Below are 19,380 nucleotides of genomic sequence, written 5' to 3' on the forward strand. Positions count from 1 at the left end.
TCCAAATCGTGTGACTATAGACTATCTACTGTTAAAAGAACATATGGGATGTGAACAGTTCCCAGGAATGTGTTCTTTTAATTTGTCTGATTTTTCTCAAACGATTCAAATTCAGTTAGACAATATCCATCATATCATTGATAAGTTTTCACAAATGCCTAGGGTACCTAACTGGTTTTCTTGGTTTCACTGGAGATGGCTGGTAATTATAGGTCTGCTTTGGTTATGTAGCTGTATTCCTATTATGTTAGTGTACGCAATTTAATTAGTAGTTTAAAACCTATACATGCTTATGTTACTCTACAAGAAGATATGTCAAAGAAATAATCAATCATCCCATGTTTTCTTCCATCTGCTACTTCTATAGCTTTTCTTCTTTCTTCCTAATTACAACCCTTTAGTATAATTCGTGCCTCATATAGAAAATTACTGAGTATCATAATTCTTCCAAGTGGTAAAGATCCCTCAAGACAAATGCTGGGCATAGAAGCCACAGGGCATAAATCTGCAAAGAAGTAAAAACCTAACCTTTGCAAACAATATTGCTTCTCTCTCACTTACCAACTTTACATTTCCCTGTATGGCCCCAGAAGATGACTGGTTAGCCAGAGACAGGTAAGATTCCTCATGGGAGCAACAACCTAAGACAGGCACAGTCACAGGGCGGCCATCAGGTGAGAAATTGGGGATCAACAGAGGTGAGGCTCAGAACCTCATCCCCCCTGTTTTGAGAGAAATCTTCTGCATCGTGGATGTTTTGTTGCCCTTGTCTAGCTTGGATTAACACATAGTCTACAGGCACAGACCTGATCATCTACATTTGCCCTCTTACAGCACTAAACTATGTTTTCTACCTTTATCTTGCATCTACCTACCACTTCAGGATTTTATTAAAAATAATAATAATAAAAATAATAATAAGGGAGAAATGTGGGATCCACATGTAAATCAAGTATAAAAATCAAATGAAGTGTTACAGCTCTTTTAGAATTTGTCTAGTAGGTTTTCCAGTATTTTCTGGAGAACCCCTAAAAAAAAAAAAAAAAAAAAAAAAAATCAAATGAATATTCATATTTGACCTGATTGTTTATAGTTCATAATACGTGAGCAAAACCGAAAGTTTCTGTGATATGACTGCGCTTGCACTGTTCACCATGTAAGAACTTATTCACTATGTAAGAACTTGTTCACCATGTAAGAATTTGTTCATTATGCTTCAGAAGATTGGAGACTGACGAGAATTAGGCTTGGGGTGGATTAATGATTGTGCATTGAGCATTGACCCCCCTACACAGAATTTTATTGTTGTTAACAACCATTTAATCAATAAATATGAGAGATGTCCTCTCAATAAAAAAACAGAGAAACAAACCTTACTAGTGTAGGTGTCTAATTCCTACAGGTGGACATGAATTTCTTCATTGATTTGGACTCAGAATTACAAATAGACAAAGAGAAAAGACTCACAAACCATATTTCTGTCATCTTTTACCCAAAAGGACAAGATCTTTATAAGCTGGTAATCTGTTTCCACAGGTCATCACTTTGTCCAGACCATGAAACCAAAAGAAGCCAGCATCAGAAATCAAATAAGACCTCAAGAAGAATCAAAATCAAGTATGTAAAAAACCAAAAGTCTGGAGCACAGGAATAGGATTCAGACTAATCACTTGGTCAGACATTGCCAGTAAAGAACAGATTACAAAGGGCTATAAGAGGAGTAAATGGTGATCAGAAAGCAAGGTCCAATTCCATCTGAGCCATGGTACCAAACTATGAAAGACAAAATGTACTGAACCACTAAGACTACTTTATTGAGGCTATTGCAATAGGGAACACATTTATTAATCTCAAAGAAAAGGAAACCATAAATTCCGTAGTATCATGTCATGTACACGTGTAAGTTTAAGAAATACTATTGGCTTGCTTACGAGCTAAAAATTTCAATTTCTTCTCATGTCTTCAGTCACAAAATCTGATCTACTTTGGCCAATTTTCAGATTAACAATTCCATAAATTGGATGACTGGTTATTTTCTTGTTAACAGAAACAATGTTGTACTTCATATATATATATATACGCATATAATGCTAGAAAACTTATTTTGATTTCACTTTAAGGAAAAAACAAAGTTGTTTCATAGTAGGGAGTTAGTCTATAGAACTTAAAATATAAGTTGGCACATCACATATGTATATATAGTTTCTTCCTCCTTGAATAATACTAATGTACTAAATTATAGCAAATATCTTTTTCAGCCAAATTACTTTATAATTTGCTCATTACCCATAAAGAAGAGCATTTTTGCCCACTCCAGGGACCTAATAAAAGACCCAAGATGAAATTCTAGTCTTTTCAAAATTTGTAATTTATTCTGTTTGTAATTATGAGACACCATTAAGTCTAGGAAAAGAAAAGTGCTGGAAGAGTCTGCATGTTTTCTACCTATACATAATCATGAAGGTTAACTGAATTTCATTTTTAAAAATGGTTTATTTATCAAATAAACCATTATAATAATTTTTGTTTATATGGAAGAATAAAGGATGATGGAAAGTATGAAAGTAAAGGGTCAAGTAAACCCAAAATGTAAGTTGTCAGGGTATGCACATAACCCAAGCTTGTAAATTATTTACCAACTCTTCAAACAGTAATTAGCTTTATGAAATCTTTTTTCTTTTCCATTTATGATTCTGCCAAATGACTCTACATGAATTAATCCAATTTGTGATTCATCTGATTGTGGAAAAATCAGTTTAATAATAATTGATTATTTTTAAAGTTTCCCAAGATGTTCTCTGGATAAATAAGGAATTACAGTATTATATTATCTTTAATATAAACATATTTTATAAGTTTCAGATGATTATATAGATTCATAGTAAAGCTCTATAGTTTTTTGGTCAATTTTTCTGACACTTTCAATGATGCATGACATATAAGACTTATGTGTGGTTTTCCTTTTTAAAAAATACATATGTACACTGATGGACAGTAACTGCAATGGGCTATGTGGTTGGGACTTGATAGTAGGAGGAATGTAGTAACCACAATGTTGCTCATGTGGAACCTTCATAAGATTGTATATCAATGTTACCTTAATAAAGAAAATTTTTTAAATGCATATGTACAATACATATTTTGTACCCATATTAAGATTTGTCTTTTAGGAAGAAGATATACAATAGACCAGTACTTTATCTTTGTACTTCAGTAGGAAATTTTTCCCTAATAATGTTTTCAAAGAGTCTAGCCAGGCTAGCTGTGTGGTTTCAGGACATAATGGGCAACTTGGGGTAAGTCACAAAACTTTCAGAACTTTTCTTTGTCATGGCTTCTATTTATGCCTTTGTGTTTATAAACTTTGCCTTTGAAATATCAGGAAGAATGGTGAGTTTTACCCCTCCCAAATAGCCTAATGAGTTAATTTAAAATTTTGTCACCTCTTTGGCGTAGTGGCCAGGATCCATAAATTTTGTGGTGATGTGATTTAATCCAATTAAAAGGTCCCTTCGTTCCTGCTGTGTGGTAAGCTGCACCTCTTTTTTGTTCCAATTTTCTGGTATTCTTCACAAAGAGTGCCAGCCCTAGATTAATTAACAACTTTGTAAAGCCTTCCTTCACTGAAGTGACTTCAGGATGACATGCTGAGTCTTTCTAAGATCAGTGGACTAAGAATTGAAACTTTTTTTGTCATATTGACATGTTGGAGTTGCATGTGTGTGTGTTTTTCCTGTCATTGGATATCATAGATCTGTACATGAAGATTATAAAAGTGCGTCATGGAACACCTTTCCTAATATGCCACTAAACGTATTCAATAATATTGTGAGCTATTTCTGGTTTGTGATGATGAAGGAGGATCTTACGAAGAAGTTATAGGGAAGTATTTTATCTACACTAATTGGTTGTGTTGTAACTTTGGTATGAAAAGTCTGTTAGCATTCAACAGTTCAAGAATGTGGTTAACAGTGTGCCATTCGTTTTACCTGAAACGGAGATACAGTTCTACAAAGCATGAGATTTGAACCCTTGTTAAGTTTCTGCTCCTTAGAAATATATGATCTTCCCTAAAGTGGCATTCCTTAGACAAGGATGAGGACCTTCTCCATTCTTGTCAAAGATGAGAGTGCTTTACAAAATTATCCCATCCTCATAATGTGAAAGCTAATGTTTTTTGTTTGTTTGATAATGTTAAAAGATAATATTCAGGAAAAAGTAAAATCATGACTCTCTTACAGATATAAAAATGAACATGTGATAAAGATTGTATCTTACTCATGCAAGAATCAGGAAGCTGTTATAAATACTCAAAAGAAAAGTCAAAAAGAAAAAAATGTATATGGTGTAGGCAATGGAATTGCAAATGTTGGCACGGCTAGTTTTTCTAGGAGTAGAGGGATAAGGACGTGTATGTGGTGCGGGAGGGGATATTAACTAAATCTCTATCAGAGAAAACAAAATTTGCATGTGTCTCAGTAATCTACAGCTTAAAAGGCTGTAAAGTAGCTCAAAGGTAAGGAATAAGGCTAGAACTCAGATAACCTGGACTTATTTATAAGTATAAGTATAGTTTTCCATGGAAACTAACCTTTTTCTATAGTGACTTCTTGATCCTGTTTGCTTTTAATAATTTTATTACTGGATTTATATATCATTTTCCATTTATTGGAGTTAGAGTGAAAAGCAAGAATTATATATTCAATACTGGGTTCTAATGTGACTTATTAAACCTGTCACAGAAAGGAGAGCTGCTTTCAAACACTGTGAAAGTTCCCGAGCAAACCTAAAAAAATAAAAAATTAATCTTATGAAAATAATATTGAGCAAAAGAAGCATGGCATAAAAGAATACATGCAACATGATTTCACTTTGATAGTTCTAAAAGTAAAACTAAGCTATTTTGTTTATGAATGCATGTATGGAATTTAATTATAAAGACAACTAAGCATGTATCATGAAATCTATGCATGAGAGAAGTTATTTGACAAAAGAAGTTTTTTTATCACAAAAAGTTTTGTGCTGATAAATTAGTTTTTAAAAGCACTGCATCAAACTAGAGTAAGATATGAACAGCTTTGTGCTCACATTCTCACTCTCTATTCCCATGCTCAGGTACCATGGTTTCCTCTAATGTTTTTATATTATTTCAGATCCCATGCATATCTGATGCTTCAGAGCTTCTGTGTAGAGATAGAACAGAAGTTTGTCACCTAATCAAGAAATGTTCTAATGGCTTCCCCTTTCCTTATATATTATATGCCACCATTGTAATAGAAGTCCTAGAGATACAGATGCACTCAAGCCTGGCCCTAAAGCATTCTGCTATAAAGTTTCCCTCCACAAGGTGAAGCTTACATCTCAGTAAATAGGTAAGTTCCTAACATGCACATTAAGTGAAGACCAGCTTCATACTGGCTTTAAAATTCACTGAATTCTGGGGAGAACTGAGCCCAATATGTTAACAACCACTTGAATTATTTAGAATTTCTCAATGGGGGTGCTATTGGCATTTTGAGCAGGACAATTACTTAACATGAATCATCTATGTTCTAAATATTGCATGATATTTAGCATCATTGGCAGTTGGGCACTAAATGCCAGTAGCACCCAAGTCACTGTGACATCAAGAAAACCTCCTACATGTTTCCAATTGCCTTTAGGGGGGTGTACCACCTCTAGTTGAAAATATCACCATCTACAGAGTTGCATTATTCACAATAGCCAAGAGGAAGGAGCAACCCATATGCCCACTGACAGAGGAATGGATGAACAAAGCATGGTTTATACATACAATGAAATATTTTTCAACCTTAAAAAGGAAGGACAGTCTGATACAGGCTAACATATAGATGAATGTTGAGGACATTATGCTAAGTGAAATAAGTCAGCCAAAAAAAGACAAATACTGTTTGATTCCACTTATATGAATGATCTAGAGTAGTCAAACTTACAGAAACAGAAACTAGAATGGTGGCTGTCCTGGGCTAGGGGAGAGGGGGAATAGGGAATTGATATTTAATAGTATAATATGTCAGTTTTGCAAGATGAAAATGTTCTGGAGATATATGACAATGAGAATATGCTTAACACTACTGAACTATGCACTTAAAAATGGTCAAGATGGTAAATTTGTTATGTGTATTTTATCACAATTAAAAATTACTGCCACCTGAAATTTTAAGAAAACCATTATCTTAATATATATGATATTACATAGAATTATGTGATAGGCCATATAAAAGTGACTTTTTATGAATACATTTTAACTTTAAAATTTGCAAGTGTAGATGATTAATCATACTTTTCAACATTTTAAGAAAGATTCCTTTTAAATATAGTCTTTACAATGACAACAATTATGTATTCTGTGGAGTGGCCTGGAAAAATATTTTATAAAAGTCCTGGGGGTTTTCAGTACAAGTGATTTCACAGAACTTTGCCAAATAAATGCATCCAGGAACCAGGTCTGCTTAGAAATATGAAGTCACGTTAAAATTAAAATCTATTAGCACTACTCTCAGAACTTAAAAGAATTACTAACAGGATTTTAGACTCTAGAGAGTCTTGGATAATTTTTTTTTCATGCCTCAAATCTTGTCACAGTTTTTCTATGTATTTACAAGCCAGCTCTGCATGCATACTTATTGTAGAGAAATATGCTCAGGAGTGATATTTCTTTATGATGGAATATATTCGTCAATTCATTGTCAAGTCTCCTAACCAGTATTTCATTTAACCAAAAAATGACAAATCTTGAGTTTTGTAGATGTCATATTAAGAGAGAAATACATTTAGAAAACCAACTTGCATCAAGAGATTCAAGTTTATTTAAGTAAGATTAGGTTAGGTTTAAGTTCAGACTATAAGTTAATTAAAGGCCAATCTAATATATCAGTGTCCATGTGAGATAGGGCCATGATAACTCCATAGTATCCAATATTTACATATGAACTTGGCCTTAACAAAGTACTAAAAAGTGCACTCGGTTCTCTAAGAGGAAGAACTTTCATTTGATATATCTGGTGCTGTCTTCCACTGATGCATAGAATATTCTTTTCTAGGTCTATCCAGATTAGTTCCTTCATTATATTCCTCTCTTCAAGGAGTGGTGCAAAAATGCACATATAGGGGAAGGAGAGGTGTGGTCATAAATGTTGTTATTTATAAGAAGTTACTGAGTTAAGAACAGACAGTATGGTGTCAAATCAAAAACAATTCTGGATGTAGGTAAGGAGATAGTTGATTAGAATAGAAGACTATTGCAATAGGGAGAACACCAACTGAATGATCTATAAGCACCTCAAAGATCATGCAAATGGCTTTTTTTTAACAAAGAAAAGTAAACAAGTCTAGAAAGAACTGGGGATCACGGGAAGATGGTGGCATGAGTAGTTCAGAGGGAATCTCCTCCCCGAAAGATATATATTTATGAAAATACAATAAATACAACTATTCCTAAGAGACACCAGTGGATGCAGTACAACAGCCAGCATACATCTACATCTGCAAGAACTCAGCATCACACGAAGGGGGTAAGATACAAGCCACAGCCAGGGGGGACCCAAATGCCTCCCCACCCCAGAACCTGGTGGGAAGAAAGGAGTAGGAATGGGGAGGGAGTGAAAGCCCAGGGCTGCTAAACAACCAGCTCTATAAATATGCACCTGGAGTGCAGACACAAGGTGGATGGGGTGCTGGATATTAGAGAAACGGAAAAGCAAAACCTGTGGGCAGGTCCTCACAACTGGCATCCCTGAGACAAAAGAAAAGCGAGTGCTTTCTGCAAGTCTTAAAGAGACAGGGACCCCATAGCTGGACGAAGTGGTCCCAGCACACTTAGCCAGCAGCTGGGAATCCAAGGGAACTTTAGGTGCCCTAAACCCTGGGGAGACAGTGCAGCTCTGAAGCCCCTCACGACACTAAGCAGCCTGCCAGTTGTTCCTCCAACTGGCACTGATCCTGACAAACCGGCCCAGTAGCAGGAGAGTGGCAGCATGTGCCAGGGGCGGTGGCGCCGGAAGGGACCGGGAGCAAATCGCATGCACCAATGGCACCAGAGGGGACCAGGAGAGGCTTGTGCGAGCCCACAGCAGGGGAAACCGAACAACCCAGGTGCGGCTTGCGCACACTGGCAGCAGTGGAGCCAGAGGAGCCCTGTAGAGGCCTGCGCGGGAGAGCCCCATGCGCACCTGCAGCAGAGCCAGAGGGAGCAGGCACACTCCCAGTAGCCAACCGGAATCCCAGCGCAATGCACAGCTGCCCAGGCCAGACCCAAAGGCCACTGCTGGCACACAGCTGCCTGTCAGGGGCACTGTTATCAAGGAGGAAATCACCTGACGTGCCTGTCACTCCCCGCAGGGCTCCACTCTGCTCTGACGGAGACCCCGCCCACAGCAGCTTAGGGGACTGACGCGGTGGCTGCTCCAGGAGTGCGGGTAAATGACACAGGCAGCGGAGAAGGGCAAGGCATCCAGCAAGCAGGAAAGGACTTTCTTCTCCCAGCTGACAAACCCACAACCTGCCAACAGCCACCGCTATCACCATGAAAAGGCAAAACAATTTAGTCCAGCCCAAGATAGTTCAAACAACACCTGAGAGAGGATGTGCAGAGACAGATGTAACCAGTCTCCCTGAAAAAGAACTCAAAATAAAAATCATAAACATGCTGACAGAGATGCAGAGATATATGCAAGAGCTAAGGGATGAAGTCCAGAGGGAGATTACAGACGTCTGGAGGGAGATCATAGATATCCAGAGGGAGATTACAGAAGTGAAGCAAACTCTGGAAGGATTTATAAGCAGAATGGATAAGATGCAAGAGGCCATTGATGGAATAGAAACCAGAGAACAGGAACGCATAGAAGCTGACACAGAGAGACATAAAAGGATCTCCAGGAATGAAACAATATGAAGAGAACTGTGTGACCAATCCAAAAGGAACAATATCTGCATTATAGGGGTAACAGAGGAAGAAGAGAGAGAAAAAGGGATAGAAAGTGTCTTTGAAGAACTAATTGCTGAGAATGTCCCCAAACTGGGGGAGGAAATAGCTGCTCAGAGTATGGAGGCACACAGAACTCCCGAGAGACATGAACCAAAGAGGGCAACACCAAGACACATAATAATTAAAATGGCAAAGATCAAGGACAAGGAAAGTCTATTAAAGGCAACCAGAGAGAGAAAAAAGGTCACCTACAAAGGAAAATCCATCAGGCTATCATCAGACTTCTCAACAGAAACCTTACAGGCCAGAAGAGAATGGCATGATATATTTAATGCAATGAAACAGAAGGCTCTTGAACCAAGGATACTGTATCCAGCATGATTATGATTTAAATATGAAGGAGGGGTTAAACAATTCCCAGACAAGCAAAAGTTGAGGGAATTTGCCTCCCACAAACCACCTCTACAGTGTATCTTAGAGGAACTCTTCTAGATGGGAGCGTTCCTAAAAAGAGCACAGAACAAAACACCAAACAAATGAAGAATGGAGGAGGAGGAAAAAGAAGGGAGAGAAATAATCATCAGACTGTGTTTATAACAGCTCAAAAGGCTAGTTGAGTAGACAGAAAGGTAGTAAACAAGCTAACCTTGAGCCTTTGGTAACCACAAATCTAAATCCTGCAATGGCAATAAGTACATTCCTTTCAATAATCACCCTAAATGTAAATGGACTGAATACACCATTAAAAGACACAGAGTAATAGACTGGATAAAAGAGAAAGATGCATCTATATGCTGCTTACAAGAGACTCACCTCAAACCCAAAGACATGCACAGATTAAAAGTCAAGGGATGGAAAAAGATATTTCATGCAAACAACAGTGAGAAAAAAGCAGGTGTTGCAATACCAGTATCAGACAAAATAGACGTCAAAATAAAGAAAGTAACAAGAGATAAAGAAGGACATTACATAATGATAAAGGGCTCAGTCCAACAAGAGGATATAACCATTATAAACATATATGCACCCAATACAGGAGCACCAATATATGTGAAAAAAATACTAACAGAATTAAAGGAGTAAATAGAATGCAATTCATTCATTTTGGGAGACGTTAACACACCACACTCCAAAGGACAGATCCACCAGACAGAAAATAAGTGAGGACACAGAGGCACTGAACAACACACTAGAACAGATGGACCTAATAGACATCTATAGAACTCTACATCCAAAAGCAACAGGATACACATTCTTCTCAAGTGCACATGGAACATTCTCCAGAATAGACCACATACTAGGCCACAAAAAGAAACTCAGTAAATTCCAATAGATTGAAATCCTATGAACCAACTTTTCAGACCACAAAGGTATAAAACTAGAAATAAATTGTACAAAGAATTCAAAACGGCCCACAAACACATGGAGGCATAACAACATGCTCCTAAATAATCAGTGGATCAATGACCAAATTAAAATGGAGATCCAGCAATATATGGAAACAAATGACAACAACAACACAAAGCCCCAAATTCTGTGGGACGCAACAAAAGCAGTCAAGAGGAAAGTATATAGCAATCAAGGCATACATAAAGAAGGAAGAACAATCCTAAGTGAACAGTCTAATGTCACAATTATCAAAATTGGAAAAAGAAGAACAAATGAGGCCTAAGGTCAGCAGACGGAGGGACATAACAAAGATCAGAGAAGAAATAAATAAAATTGAGAAGAATAAAACAATAGAAAAAATCAATGAAACCAAGAGCTGGTTCTTTGAGAAAATAAACAAAATAGATAAGCCTCTAGCCAAACTTATTAAGAGAAAAAGAGAGTCAACACACATCAGCAGAATTAGAAACGAGAAAGGAAAAATCACGATGGATGCCATAGAAATACAAAGAATTATTAGAGAATACTATGAAAACCTATATGCTAACAGCTGGAAAACCTAGGAGAAATGGACAACTTCCTAGAAAAATACAACCTTCCAAGACTGACCCAGAAAGAAACAGAAAATCTAAGCAGACCAATTACCAGCAACAAAATTGAATCAGTAATCAATAAACTACCCAAAAACAAAACCCCGGGCCAGATGGATTTACCTTGGAATTTTATCAGACATACAGAGAAGACATAATACCTATTCTCCTTAAAGTTTTCCAAAAACTAGAAGAGGAGGAAATACTCCCAAACTCATTCTATGAAGCCAACATCACCCTAATACCAAAACCAGGAAAAGACCCCACCAAAAAAGAACACTACAGACCAATATCCCTGATGAACATAGATGCAAAAACACTCAACAAAATATTAGCAAACTGAATTCAAATATACATCAAAAGGATCATACACCATGACCAAGTGAGATTCATCCCAGGGATGCAAGATGGTACAACATTTGAAAATCCATCAACATCATCCACCACATCAACAAAAAGAAGGACAAAAACCACATGATCATCTCCATAGATCCTGAAAAAGCATTCAACAAAATTCAACATCCATTCATGATAAAAACTCTCAACAAAATGGGCATAGAGGGCAAGTACCTCAACATAATAAAGGCCATATATGATAAACCCACGGCTAACATCATACTGAACAGCGAGAGGCTGAAAGCTTTTCCTCTGAGAAAGGGAACAAGACAGGGATGCCCAACCTCCCCACTGTTATTTAACATAGTACTGGAGGTCCTAGCCACGGCAATTACACAAAACAAAGAAATACAAGGAATCCAGATTGGTAAAGGAGAAGTCGAACTGTCACTATTTGCAGATGACATGATATTGTACATAAAAAACCCTAAAGACTCCACTCCAAAACTACTAGAACTAATATCGGAATTCAGCAAAGTTGCAAGATACAAAATTAACACACAGAAATCTGTAGCTTTCCTATACACTAACAATGAACTAATAGAAAGAGAATTCAGGAAAACAATTCCATTCACAATAGCATCAAAAAGAATAAAATACCTAGGAGTAAACCTAACCAAGGAAGTGGAAGACCTGTACCCTGTAAAATACAAGACACTCTTAAGAGAAATTATAGATGTCACTAACAAATGGAAACTCATCCCATGCTCGTGGCTAGGAAGAATTAATATCATCAAAATGGCCATCCTGCCCAAAGCAATATACAGTTTGATGCAATCCCTCTCAAATTACCAGCAACATTCTTCAACGAACTGGAATAGTTCAAAAATTCATATAGAAAAACCAAAGACCCCGAATAGCCAAAGCAATCCTGAGAAGAAAGAATAAAGTAGGGAGGATCTCACTCCCCAACTTCAAGCTCTACTACAAAGCCATAGTAATCAAGACAATTTGGTACTGGCACAAGAACAGAGCCACAGACCAGTGGAACAGATTAGAGACTCCACACATTAACCCAAACATATATGGCCAAATAATATATGATAAAGGAGCCATGGACATACAATGGGGAAATGACAGTCTCTTCAACAGATGGTGCTCACAAAACTGGACAGCTACATGTAAGAGAATGTAACTGAATCACTGTCTAACCCCATACACAAAAGTAAATTCGAAATGGATCAAAGACCTGAATGTAAGTCATGAAACCATAAAACTCTTAGAAAAAAACATAGGCAAAAATCTCATGGACATAGGGGCGGAGCCAGGATGGCGGCGTGAGTAGAGCAGTGGAAATCTCCTCCCAAAAACACATAGAGCTATGAAAATATAACAAAGAAAAATCTTCCTAAAATAGAGACCACAGGACACAGGACAACATCCAGACCACATTCACACCTGCAAGGAACCAGCGCCTTGCGAAGGGGGTAAGATACAAGCCCCGGCCCGGCGGGACCCGAGCGCCCCTCCCCCCGGCTCCCGGCGGGTGGAGAGAAACCGGAGTGGTTTTTTTTTTTTTTTCTTGGCGAGCGCTTTTTGGAAGCCTTAGAGGGACGGGCCCCCGTTGCTGGGGAGGCAGGGTGGCGGGACCGGTGAGCAGGTGCCTGGGAACGGCGCCGAAGGACAAAGAATATCCCGCGTTTCTCCCTGCGGGACCGGCGGGCGGGTGCCTGAGACCAGTGCCTGAGGACGGAGGAGGTCGCGTGTTTTTTTTTTTTTTTCTCTCTCTTTTTGGCGAGCGCTTTTTGGAAGCCTTGAAGGGACAGGGACCCCAGTGCTAGGGAGGCAGGGTGGCGGGACTGGTGAGCGGGTGCCTGGGACCGGCGCCTGAGGACAAAGAATATCCCACGTTTTTCCCTGCAGGACCGGTGGGCGGGTGCCTGAGACCGGCACTTGAGGACAGAGGAAATCGCGCGTTTTTCCCCTTTTTTTTTTCCTTTTCTGCGAGTGCTTTTTGGAAGCCTAAAAGGGACAGGGACCCCGGTGCTAGAGAGGCAGCGCGGCGGGACTGGTGAGCGGGTGCCTGGGACCGGCACCTGAGGACAAAGAATATCCCGCGTTTTTCCCTATGGGACCGGTGGGTGGGTGCCTGAGACCAGCACCTGAGGACGGAAGAAATCGCGTGCTTTTCCCCTTTTTTTCTCTCTTTTTGGCGAGTGCTTTTTGGAAGCCTTGAAGGGACAGGGACCCCGGTGCTAGGGAGGCAGGGCGGTGGGACTGGTGAGCGGGTGCCTGGGACCAGTGCCTGAGGACAAAGAATATCGAGCGTTGCTTCCCTGCGGGACCGGTGGGTGGGTGCTTTTTGGAAACCTTGAAAGGACAGGGACCCTGGTGCTAGGGAGACAGGGCAGCAGGACCAGTGAGCGGGTGCCTGGGACCGGCAACTGAGGGAAAAAAAAAAAAAATCGCTTGTTTTTTCCTTTTTTTTTCTTTCTTTCTGTTCCCTCTCTCATTGTTGCTGTTGTTGTTTTGCTTTGGAGAGTGCTTTTTGGAAGTCTTAAAGGGGCAGGACAGGTCACTTAGACCAGAGGCAGGGAATCTGGGGATCTCTGGGCACTCTAACCCCCTGGGCAGCAGGGAGCACAGAGGCCCCTTACGGAGATAAATAGCCTCCTGGCCGCTCCCCATCCAACGGGGCTCCACCATTTTGGAGGAACAGCCCCAGCCAGGCCAAGCCCACAGCAACAGTGGAGATAAACCCCAAAGCAACTGGGCGGGAAGCAGAAGCCCTGTCTGCGCACAGCTGCCCAGCACAAGCAACTGGAGGTCGCTATTCTCCCAGGAAAAGGCTACAAACCAACAAGAAGGGAAGCTCTTCCAGCGGTCACTTGTACCAGCTCTGCAAACTATCTCTATCACCATGAAAAGGCAAAACTACAGGCAGACAAAGATCACAGAGACAACACCTGAGAAGGAGACAGACCTAACTAGTCCTCCTGAAAAAGAATTCAAAATAAAAATCATGAACATGCTGACAGAGATGCAGAGAAAAATGCAAGAGCAATGGGATGAGATGCAGAGAAAAATGCAAGAGCAGTGGGATGAGATGCAGAGAAAAATGTAAGAGCAGTGGGATGAAGTCCGGAAGGAGATCACAGATGTCAGGAAAGAGATCACAGAAGTGAAACAATCCCTGGAAGGATTTATAAGCAGAATGGATAAGATGCAAGAGGCCATTGAAGGAATAGAAGCCAGAGAACAGGAACGTATAGAAGCTGACATAGAGAGAGATAAAAGGATCTCCAGGAATGAAACAACACTAAGAGAAATATGTGACCAATACAAAAGGAAAAACATTCGTATTATAGGGATACCAGAAGAGGAAGAAAGAGGAAAAGGGATAGAAAGTGTCTTTGAAGAAATAATTGCTGAAAACTTCCCCAAACTGGGGGAGGAAATAATCGAACAGACCATGGAATTACACAAAACCCCCAACAGAAAGGATCCAAGGAGGACAACACCAAGACACATAATAATTAAAATGGCAAGGATCAAGGACAAGGAAAGAGTTTTAAAGGCAGCTAGAGAGAAAAAGGTCACCTATAAAGGAAAACCAATCAGGCTAACATCAGACTTCTCAACAGAAACCCTACAGGCCAGAAGAGAATGGCATGATATACTTAATGCAATGAAACAGAAGGGCCTTGAACCAAGGATACTGTATCCAGCACGACTATCATTTAAATATGATGGTGGGATTAAACAATTCCCAGACAAGCAAAAGCTGAGGGAATTTGCTTCCCGCAAACCACCTCTACAGGGCATCCTACAGGGACTGCTCTAGATGGGAGCACCCCTAAAAAGAGCACAGAACAAAACACACAACATATGAAGAATGGAGGAGGAGGAATAAGAAGGGAGAGAAGAAAAGAATCTCCAGACAGTGTATATAACAGCTCAATAAGCGAGCTAAGTTAGGCAGTAAGATACTAAAGAAGCTAACCTTGAACCTTTGGTAACCACGAATCTAAAGCCTGAAATGGCAATAAGTACATATCTCTCACTAGTCACCCTAAATGTAAATGGACTTAATGCACCAATCAAAAGACATAGAGTAATAGAATGGATAAAAAAGCAAGACCCATCTATATGCTGCTTACAAGAAACTCACCTTAAACCCAAAGATAAGCATAGACTAAAAGTCAAGGGATGGAAAAACATATTTCAGGCAAACAACAGTGAGAAGAAAGCAGGGGTTGCAGTACTAATATCAGACAAAATAGACTTCAAAACAAAGAAAGTAACAAGAGATAAAGAAGGCCACTACATAATGATAAAGGGCTCAGTCCAACAAGAGGATATAACCATTCTAAATATATATGCACCCAATACAGGAGCACCAGCATATGTGAAGCAAATACTAACAGAACTAAAGAGGGAAATAGACTGCAATGCATTCATTGTAGGAGACTTCAACACACCACTCACCCCAAAGGATAGATCCACCGGGCAGAAAATAAGTAAAGACACACAGGCACTGAACAACACACTAGAACAGATGGACCTAATAGACATCTATAGAACTCTACATCCAAAAGCAACAGGATATACATTCTTCTCAAGTGCACATGGAACATTCTCCAGAATAGACCACATACTAGCTCACAAAAAGAGCCTCAGTAAATTCCAAAATATTGAAATTCTACCAACCAATTTTTCAGACCACAAAGGTATGAAAGTAGAAATAAATTCTACAAAGAAAACAAAAAGGCTCACAAACACATGGAGGCTTAACAACATGCTACTAAATAATCAATGGATCAATGAACAAATCAAAATAGAGATCAAGGAATATATAGAAACAAATGACAACAACAACACTAAGCCCCAACTTCTGTGGGATGCAGCAAAAGCAGTCTTAAGAGGCAAGTATATAGCAATCCAGGCACACTTGAAGAAGGAAGAACAATCCCAAATGAATAGTCTAACATCACAATTATTAAAACTGGAAAAAGAAGAACAAATGAGGCCTAAAGTCAGCAGAAGGAGGGACATAATAAAGATCAGAGAAGAAATAAACAAAATTGAGAAGAATAAAACAATAGCAAAAATCAACGAAACCAAGAGCTGGTTCTTTGAGAAAATAAACAAAATAGATAAGCCTCTAGCCCAACTTATTAAGAGAAAAAGAGAGTCAACACAAATCAACATAATCAGAAATGAGAATGGAAAAATCATGACAGACTCCACAGAAATACAAAGAATTATTAAAGACTACTATGAAAACCTATATGCCAACAAGCTGGAAAACCTAGAAGAAATGGACAACTTCCTAGAAAAATACAACCTCCCAACACTGACCAAGGAAGAAACACAAAAGTTAAACAAACCAATTACAAGCAAAGAAATTGAAACAGTAATCAAAAAACTACCCAAGAACAAAACCCCGGGGCCGGACGGATTTACCTCGGAATTTTATCAGACACACAGAGAAGACATAATACCCATTCTCCTTAAAGTGTTCCACAAAATAGAAGAAGAGGGAATACTCCCAAACTCATTCTATGAAGCCAACATCACCCTAATACCAAAACCAGGAAAAGACCCCACCAAAAAAGAAAATTACAGACCAATATCCCTGATGAATGTAGATGCAAAAATACTCAATAAAATATTAGCAAACAGAATTCAACAGTATATCAAAAGGATCATACACCATGACCAAGTGGGGTTCATCCCAGGGATGCAAGGATGGTACAACATTCGAAAATCCATCAACATCATCCACCACATCAACAAAAAGAAAGACAAAAACCACATGATCATCTCCATAGATGCTGAAAAAGCATTTGACAAAATTCAACATCCATTCATGATAAAAACTCTCAGCAAAATGGGAATAGAGGGCAAGTACCTCAACATAATAAAGGCCATATATGATAAACCCACAGCCAGCATTATACTGAACAGCGAGAAGCTGAAAGCATTTCCACTGAGATCGGGAACCAGACAGGGATGCCCACTCTCCCCACTGTTATTTAACATAGTACTGGAGGTCCTAGCCACGGCAATCAGACAAAACAAAGAAATACAAGGAATCCAGATTGGTAAAGAAGAAGTTAAACTGTCACTATTTGCAGATGATATGATACTGTACATAAAAAACCCTAAAGACTCCACTCCAAAACTACTAGAACTGATATCGGAATACAGCAAAGTTGCAGGATACAAAATTAACACACAGAAATCTGTAGCTTTCCTATACACTAACAACGAATCAATAGAAAGAGAAATCAGGAAAACAATTCCATTCACCATTGCATCAAAAAGAATAAAATACCTAGGAATAAACCTAACCAAAGAAGTGAAAGACTTATACTCTGAAAACTACAAGTCACTCTTAAGAGAAATTAAAGGGGACACTAATAAATGGAAACTCATCCCATGCTCATGGCTAGGAAGAATTAATATCGTCAAAATGGCCATCCTGCCCAAAGCAATATACAGATTCGATGCAATCCCTCTCAAATTACCAGCAACATTCTTCAATGAATTGGAACAAATAATTCAAAAATTCATATGGAAACACCAAAGACCCCGAATAGCCAAAGCAATCCTGAAAAAGAAGAATAAAGTAGGGGGGATCTCACTCCCCAACTTCAAGCTCTACTACAAAGCCATAGTAATCAAGACAATTTGGTACTGGCACAAGAACAGAGCCACAGACCAGTGGAACAGATTAGAGACCCCAGAAATTAACCCAAACATATATGGTCAATTAATATTTGATAAAGGAGCCATGGACATACAATGGCAAAATGACAGTCTCTTCAACAGATGGTGCTGGCAAAACTGGACAGCTACATGTAGGAGAATGAAACTGGACCATTGTCTAACCCCATATACAAAGGTAAACTCAAAATGGATCAAAGACCTGAATGTAAGTCATGAAACCATTAAACTCTTGGAAAAAAACATAGGCAAAAACCTCTTAGACATAAACATGAGTGATCTCTTCTTGAACATATCTCCCCGGGCAAGGAAAACAACAGCAAAAATGAGCAAGTGGGACTACATTAAGCTGAAAAGCTTCTGTACAGCGAAAGACACCATCAATAGAACAATAAGGAACCCTACAGTATGGGAGAATATATTTGAAAATGACAGATCTGATAAAGGCTTGACGTCCAGAATATATAAAGAGCTCACACGCCTCAAGAAACAAAAAACAAATAACCCAATTAAAAAATGGGCAGAGGAACTGAACAGACAGTTCTCCAAAAAAGAAATACAGATGGCCAAGAGACACATGAAAAGATGCTCCACATCGCTAATTATCAGAGAAATGCAAATTAAAACTACAATGAGGTATCACCTCACACCAGTAAGGATAGCTGCCATCCAAAAGACAAACAACAACAAATGTTGGCGAGGCTGTGGAGAAAGGGGAACCCTCCTACACTGCTGGTGGGAATGTAAATTAGTTCAACCATTGTGGAAAGCAGTATGGAGGTGCATCAAAATGCTCAAAACAGACCTACCATTTGACCCAGGAATTCCACTCCTAGGAATTTACCCTAAGAACGCAGCAATCAAGTTTGAGAAAGACAGATGCACTCCTATGTTTATCGCAGCACTATTTACAATAGCCAAGAATTGGAAGCAACCTAAATGTCCATCGGTAGATGAATGGATAAAGAAGATGTGGTACATATACACAATGGAATACTACTCAGCCATAAGAAGTGGAAAAATCCAACCATTTGCAGCAACATGGATGGAGCTGGAGAGTATTATGCTCAGTGAAATAAGCCAAGCGGAGAAAGAGAAATACCAAATGATGTCACTCATCTGAGGAGTATAGGAACAAAGGAAAAACTGAAGGAACAAAACAGCAGTGGAATTACAGAACCCAAAAATGGACTAACAGGTATCAAAGGGAAAGGAACTGGGAGGATGGGTGGGCAGGGAGGGATAAGGGGGGGGAAGAAGAAGGGGGGTATTAAGATTAGCATGCATGGGGGGGAGGGAACAAGGGGATGGTGGGCTGCACAACACAGAGAGGACAAGTAGTGACTCTACAACATTTTGCTAAGCTGATGGACAGTAACCATAATG

At 39.2% G+C, this 19,380-nt stretch overlaps 1 non-coding gene across 1 annotated transcript; it reads left to right on the forward strand.

The window, feature by feature from the left end:
• The first annotated feature begins 968 nt into the window (after positions 1-968).
• LOC140847547 (U7 small nuclear RNA) lies at positions 969-1,030 on the forward strand. The gene has a single exon (XR_012127608.1). It is a non-coding gene; the product is annotated as a U7 small nuclear RNA (small nuclear RNA).
• Positions 1,031-19,380: the final 18,350 nt, after the last annotated feature.

Source organism: Manis javanica, chromosome X (genome assembly GCF_040802235.1).
Source record: "Manis javanica isolate MJ-LG chromosome X, MJ_LKY, whole genome shotgun sequence".
NCBI lineage: Eukaryota > Metazoa > Chordata > Mammalia > Pholidota > Manidae > Manis > Manis javanica.